Genomic DNA, 7,570 nt, shown 5'->3' on the forward strand with positions numbered 1-7,570 from the left:
AATAGCATCGACTTATCTTTCGATAAGCCCGTGCCGGAACCCGCCATATGGCCGATTCGAAATCGCTCGTGAACGATTTCTTTCCGCGTCTCCAGATTACGATGGATAAGTTGGTGTGACGCATAAAAGTATCGTCATGGTTGCCGTATCGCGCACCAAATATGCACCCACACATCTTTCCCGATGATGTCTTGCGCGTATATTTCCCACTCGACTAATGAAAATAATATGCGCCTCGTGAAATACGACAAATGGTCGGATATTGCGCGAGACGCTGGCATTTGGCGCGCGATCGGAGACCGACTGCTAACGAGGCCGAGAGTTTCCGCCGCGCAATTTCGCGAAGTTTCTCCATGATATTCCGCCGTGCATTTATCTCATCGACGGGCCGGAGCCTTTGTAAATTTGAAAAGTAGGTGGACTTTGATTCAAAGACCAAAAGCTTCTTCGGTTCGTTATACAAAATTTCCGCCGTGTTCCAATCTCATTAGCGCCGGCTTAAAGTTAAGCGCCCCAACTCTTTTGCGCCGGACCGCACGTGCTCTTTGACCATCGCGCTGTTTCAACAGAAGTCTAACCTTCTTGACGAATTAAAGACAGGCGCGCGTATTTCTTCAATCACCGATAAAAAGACGTATCGATAAGTTATTTCGTACAAGAGCGTTTGCTCCGGTCGTTTCAGTATAAACATTTCTGCGCCCGTTGTGTTCGACAATTCGTTATTTTTAAACGACTTTATTACTTTCGGTTTTAGTTTTATAGTTTCTAACTTCGCAAGGTAAGATTTATTTACTTCTCCTGTCTCTTTCTCTCTCTCTCTCTCCCTTCCTGCGGCGGTAAATATAAAGGGTGTAATTAAGATCGCATCAAATTTATCGAGGTTTACGACTGGCACATAATTCTTTCGCACTTCACATTTTAATTTCCATAAATCTGCGCCTGTCGCGACATCGATAAGGTAGAAGAGTCCTACCCACATACGGTCTCGTTACTAGTAAAGACGTCACCCTGCAAATATTTGCTCGCTATCCCTTATCGTGCTCCAGCTTAATTGCCATATGGCGTACGCTCATATTTCACGCACACGTTCCCTGTCTTAGATACGCCCATGTCTTACACGAATATAATATCGTGTGCGTGCTTTTATAGCGTGACACAGTTAGTATATTTTTATTATTTTATGAAATATATATCACACGGAGCCAATTTGTAATCGATCAATCGATGATACGCATTCAATCTTCGAGATTGGAACATGGTAGACCTTGCACCTACTTAGCTTACCAAAAGAGAAAGCGTGCACGCGAGATGAGCATCGCTCAAAGTGGTGTCAAGGTCGGGTCGTAAGAGAGACTACCAAGAGCCGCGGTGTACGAGGAAGAAAGAAAGAAAGAACGCCAAGAAGGAGAGAGTAGAAATGTACGAAGAGAGAAAGAGCGCACCTGAGACAAACGGTGAGCCGGGGTGAGTCCTCGACTCGAGTTGAGTGTCTCTCTTCGTGGTTCCTTTTGAGTTCTCATCCGCGAGGCATGCCGCACCGGTCCTCCAACCCGCTTTTAAGCTCGTTCCCGGTGGCGAATCGGGCCAGATGCTAAGAGATCACGGAGTGAAGGTATAATAGCAGCGCGTGAAAGCGCGTAGGTCGAAGACACGATGACGGATGCACGGAAAAAGAGGAAGAGAGAAAAAGAGGGAAAGAGGGGAAAGGGCGAGTCCCTTTCCCATTCTCGGGCGAAGATCTGCTCGTGAGGCGCAAGGAGAGCGCCGATAATGCCAACAGCACGCCGCGAACATGTGCGCGGACGCCACAATATGAAAACATTATCGGCCATAAGCCGGAAGGCACACAGCAATGTGCTGAGCTTAGCCCGCAACCTCGACTCTCTGCAACGCGATCTCTCACTCCCGGTGCAGTGCCACGTCAGGACGTCAGGACGTTTCAGGTGGGTACTTGTCCGCCGGATTCGCATAGCCCAAAAGCTCGCTCTCGGGCGGAGCACGGAGAAAGGGTGGCACCGGAGCCGATTTGCGAAAGGAACGGGGGATATGTAGGCGATGCAGCGGGAGTGAGAGTTTCGAAGCCGCGTTCCGTCGTCCCAAATCCACGGCGAATCCGCCGTTGGAGAGCGTTAATGAAACTGTCGCCAGATTATTCGCCGGCATCGCTCTGGCTGATGGCGCTCGGAGAACGCTCGAGGACTCCTCCGCTTGTCTTACAGACCAAAGCGCGGAGCGAAGCGCGCTGCGAAGGGATTTAGCTGCGACGATGATTCCCTCCCGCTTCGGTCTCGTCGAGAGAAGCGCGCGCCGTAGTCGAAAATCTATCGTCGATCTTGACATTTCCGACGCGGCCGTGCGCGCGAGCGGGCAAAAAGAGCGTTTAAACGGACGCTTTGTCAGCGGCCGTGGCATCGGGGTCGCGTTAGTGATTTTCCGTTATCGGCTTGATCCGACGATGAGTGGGAGTAAAGTGTGACGGCGACGAGGACGGGACTGGCGTTGTGAAGAGAACATGGACACATGGAGTGACGGCGTACCGACACGTACGACGATACAAATACCTGGCTACTTAGAGACGCGAGGGAAATGGGACTAGCCATTTGGGGCAAACTACCCCTAGGCTGGCTCTCACGCGACCGATCTTATCGCCGGCTCAGCCTGGGTCTCGCCTCGGACGTACATTGCGCATACACGCATATGTCTGTATAGATACACACACACACACGCACACGCACACACACATGTACGTGACGCAGACCGCATACAGGATGGAGCTCGCCTCGGCTATCTTGCCGCGCGGAATTGATTTCTTGCATTCGTTATTTCCTTGGGACTCCGACCAGCTTGGTGTTATTTTTTTTTTTACTTCGTCGACGAATCGCGACGATTAAGCGCGCGCTGAAATATTCACGACGATGTTATCGGTACTACGCGTGTCCGGCAAAAACGGGCTTGAAATCAAGACGAGCTTTATCTCACGCGCGCGGAATCCATTTGGCGACGCCAAGGGTATCCTTTTGCGGTCAAACTTCCTTAAATCGATAGAAAATGTAGAAAATGTGCAGGGCTCAGTATCGCGATTATCAAGGTATTGCCGAAAGAAAATTGATCAATTGATACGCGTGCAATACGGTCGGACGAACTGTGTAAAGTTCATTATTGTGTATTGAAAAGAAGAATTGATTCTCTTTACAAGAATATTATAAATCTTTATTGACAAAAGGAAGTTGATGCGACTCTATGTAGTAGGCAAGTAGAATTTTTGGATCGTTTTAATATTCTTGATTAAAGTGCAAAACACTTTTACTAAGACACTTTTACTAGGACTCACAGTGCATCTTGAATAAATTTGATGCTTATGATGAACTAGATCTGTTAGTATATAAACTTGTATATAAATTTGTGTAATATCTACTTTAACGTGTAAATTTGTACATAAATTTATTAAATATTCGTTCAAAGTAGCATTTATTTGAGTGCAGTGTATATTTTTCTGTGTACAGAGTTATTCCATTGAGCATCGCATCCATTGATTGACTAATTTCCTTTAACTGAGATCTTGAAAATTATCGTGGTTGTTTACAAATTTTTATTCAGTTTAATGAACTTTATTTGCACACGTCCGCTTAGACATTTAAATCCAGACACCTTGTATATCTGAATTAGAATAAAATTCCCATTATTGTCATTTCACTTTTCTTTTCAATTGCATCGTAAAAAAACAGAAAACCGACGCTTCACATTGCAAATCTAAACCAAAGTTTACTATTAGTTTGTAGCGTAGACTAATGTCCACTTTAACGCGAACACAAAAATCGATGTCTCGTATTTACACGATTGACTAAATACGCTAATTGGTCCTTAATTCACCGAAGTACGATCTCACATCCAACGAAAGCACACTAATTTTTCCTGTCCAACGGTTTTTGTCTCAAGTCGCTACGACGTCTACAAGCATAGTTATTGACGTTTGTATCGATCCGCGTTCTCGGCCGGCGTTAATCCTTTCGTGGGCCCCACAGTGTGGGGTAGGTCGCGACACGTGAGTGAAAACAATAGCTGCATTCCGCGAGGCTATTTTAAGAAGCGATATCTCGTGCGTACGTGATGGCACGCAGCAAACACCGCTCGCTACCCCCACTCCGCGGCCCAGTAACGGTGGTCCCACCGATCCCAATGTCGTTCACCTCTCTTCACGAAAAGGACAGCATTAAGACGTAGTACACCAACCTGACAGCAGATGGCACGCTTAGTCTAACGCCGAGCCAAAGTCTGATGTCGATGACGCAGCTTTAACCCTTTTAAAAAAAGTGGTTTCACCGTGAGATCACCTACTAGAATGAAATCATAGCTTTAGACATAGTTTCTGGTACGTATTCTACTTGCAGATAAGTTGTATAATTTTTGCAGTTTTTCTTGAGGTATAGAGAGAAATTGTAAAACTGTAACGATAATGTTGGCAAATTATACCTCAAAAATTCTTTTACTCTTCTTAGTGGTCTTATCATGAGATCTGTGCTTCGAAGGATTAAACGACTGTATATAAGTCGTTAATTAATCGACGTAGCGACATAAAACAAAATGAAATCTCTTCGGCACGCGTCCCCGCACACGTCTACGCTGCTCTTTCATTGCCCACTTGGAAGAGTCGAGCGTCATGATCGATTAAAGCACGACAAATAACCTCTTTCATTAGCAATTGAATTGTTCAGATCCCTTTCTTCGTCTCATCTATTATGACACTGAAGAAATCGATATTTTTATTGTGGATCAAAGTGAAGGAATAATTATCGCGATGTAATCCGTCATTTTTCTCGAATGGAGACGACGTTTCTCGAACGTAATATATGCGAGACATTGTATCTTGTGCAAGGAAAACCATATTCTGTGTATGTGTATTCACTTGTTTAAATATATTCTACGGCACACACACTTTTACGTGAACATGCGTCATGATGGGAGCACATGCTACCAATACGAACATGTCGCGCGAGATACCGAGAAGAATGCCGTTTGATTCACGTTCGTACGTCGATTTTTCGCTGAGATGTGGACGTTCGAAGTTACAAAGGCGGCGTGTGGTCTTTTTGACAGGTGACGGCGCGTTTGTGGATACATTGTAGTGAGTTCACACCTCGGGACTTGACGCCTCTGCCCTCTACGGCGGTGCGCCTTTCTGGCGGCCTCAGTCCCAGCTTGACGATTTCGTTCTTCGTCAATATCTTCGCGTATAAAAGTCATAGCGACTTGAGGTAAATTGCATTCGAAAGTTAAAACCGCCCCCGATGAGCAGAAAAGTTGTCATTTCTTTATATTATCGATTAATTTTGAGATATATTGAAAAATCGATCACTCTCCTCTTTGAATTCAAAATAAGTGATATGATCAAGAGCCAGATTTCGATTTAATTTGAGTGAATCAAAAGAGCGGAACGAATCGATCGTAGAGAATATAATCTTCGCTTTACTACAGTGTACAAAAATATATTATAATTCACAATATTCATAAACTGTTTCAGAGTTTATGATGTATCAACTGTACAACTCTTACAGACTCATACAGACTCGTTTCAATGCCGTTGAATATTTCCGAGCGAGTAAGACGTATTAGAACTACGAAATTGTCACGGATATATTTTCGGAGAAATTGATAAGCAATATTCTTATATACACATGCATTTCTCTTTTTTCACTCATCGCGATTATCACACAGAGTCGATTAATCTGTACGGGTATTAATCAATCTGAAAGGGGGAAGATAACAAGCTTGTACAGTATAGTGTTGTATTTCGAAATTGTATCGACTAGATGTCATTGACGCGAAAAAGGGAGAAAAAAAATATCGCGTTTCACGTTGCCCCAGTTCATCGGAATATTGATACACGTCCGTCTGAATGTACTCGTTCGGTCGGCGAAACTAGCCACGGATCGTCGCGATCGTCGCGTTTAACTTCCATTATCGCACACCTCTACGCCGGCAACATTTCGATTGTTGCTTATTACTTGTCAGTATATATCCCGATCGTGAGCAACACGGGCTCTTGGTCGAGAGACAGTCGGGAGACGCCTTTGCAACTTGAGCGTGACGCTCGCACAATCGCACCGGGGCATTTCGGGGAGATCCTTCGGATTACTGGCGGGGTCGGTCTTGCGAGTAACTCAGGTCGAACTTAACAGTCGGTTAAGTCCGCGGATAGTTCGGACCGTTTGGCTAGTCCGGTTGGCACGGGGAAGGCATGAAGTCGAAACTGTAAGCCACCACGTAACCCCGGGGCGACCGTGGGGTTCGGCCGAGGTCATGGAGACGTGCCAGTCTTATCTCGATTTGCATAAATTCATAGTTTGCGGCTTAGGGCCGCGGAGCTAAGGACGTCGGTCGTACACCTTATTCGTCGAACTTTTCGCTTCCTTTGTCGAGGAAGCGAAAAGTTGGCGAAGCGCATGGCTCCGCATCCCTCGGCGAGTGCCGCGTGAAATTAGTCGACACGTTGAAGTTACTTCGCAAAATAACGGCGACTTTCCTCACACAAGAAACTTCTTTCGACATATGTTGGCGCGAACGTTCCGCTTCTTGCCGGCCGCGCGTTTCGTGAATAATGCACGAAGTCCGCGGCAAAATTGTTTAAAATATCGCGATACGTTAGTGTGTTGTTGGCCATCGGCCGCTTTTAGCAACGCGAGAGCTACTCTTCCGGGGTAATTATAACTCGCGGAAGCGGCGCGCCGCTCCGAATAAAGGGCATTTGGCATTTTTCACGTGCGTTCGTCGACGCGCGATGGAAGCGCGTCAGCAGGCGCGTCACCGCCGCGCGCGAGTACTAGGTCGAGGCGCTTTATGGAATTAATAAAATATTCACTCGGCAGACAGACGGCAAAGTAAGGCATATAATAATTTTCTGACACGCCACCTTGTGTGCTGTCTCCGACGCCAGGCGACCGTACGTGACCGCTATCGTCGAATCAGATCAGAAAATGGCGCAAACTCCGATAAATAAGATAAATAATGTAATGCGCCTTCCGTACCCCTTCCCGCGAGAAACTTTCAAAGTCGCGTGCACGTCCATCAGCGCCGAGCCCTAATGCCGTGTTTCGCCGTGCGCGGAATGACTACGATTGGCCTCGTTCAAGGAGATTCGCCGGGAGTGACCATTACGCTGCTTGCGCGCCGCTGAGTAAAAGTCGTTATTTGACTATCTCCCTGATCGCGTGTCTGTGCGCCAAGCGTTACTCTATCAATTTCTCCCGTGTCATTAACCCCATTGACGTGCGTTTGCACATTGACGTACGTGTGTACGTGCGTACAGTCTCTTTCTTCCTCCTTATTTTCTTTTCTTTCTCCTTTTCTCTCTATTCTTGCCAAAATATATGTCCCCGCAGACGAATAAGATGGCAATTCCAGTTGTTAGTGGCACGAACGGCTGCACGAACAATTCCGATGTTCCGCGAGTGGACTCTTCCGCGCGGGAGCGGCGAGAGCGCGTCGAGCGCGAGGGAGATTCCCGGATTTGACGAGGCCTTGATATTTTTAATGAACGCGGAAGGCTAAATTCCACGGGGGGAGGGGGGGGGGG

General features: G+C 46.6%; 1 protein-coding gene across 2 annotated transcripts in view; it reads right to left on the reverse strand.

Moving 5' to 3' along the window:
• The window catches only part of LOC116843973, a 282,611-nt gene that overhangs the window by 237,917 nt on the left and 37,124 nt on the right, over nucleotides 1-7,570 (reverse strand). The window lies entirely within an intron of this gene.

Source organism: Odontomachus brunneus, unplaced genomic scaffold (assembly GCF_010583005.1).
Source record: "Odontomachus brunneus isolate Ranch 3 - 2012 unplaced genomic scaffold, Obru_v1 Obru_scaffold_037, whole genome shotgun sequence".
Classification (NCBI taxonomy): domain Eukaryota; kingdom Metazoa; phylum Arthropoda; class Insecta; order Hymenoptera; family Formicidae; genus Odontomachus; species Odontomachus brunneus.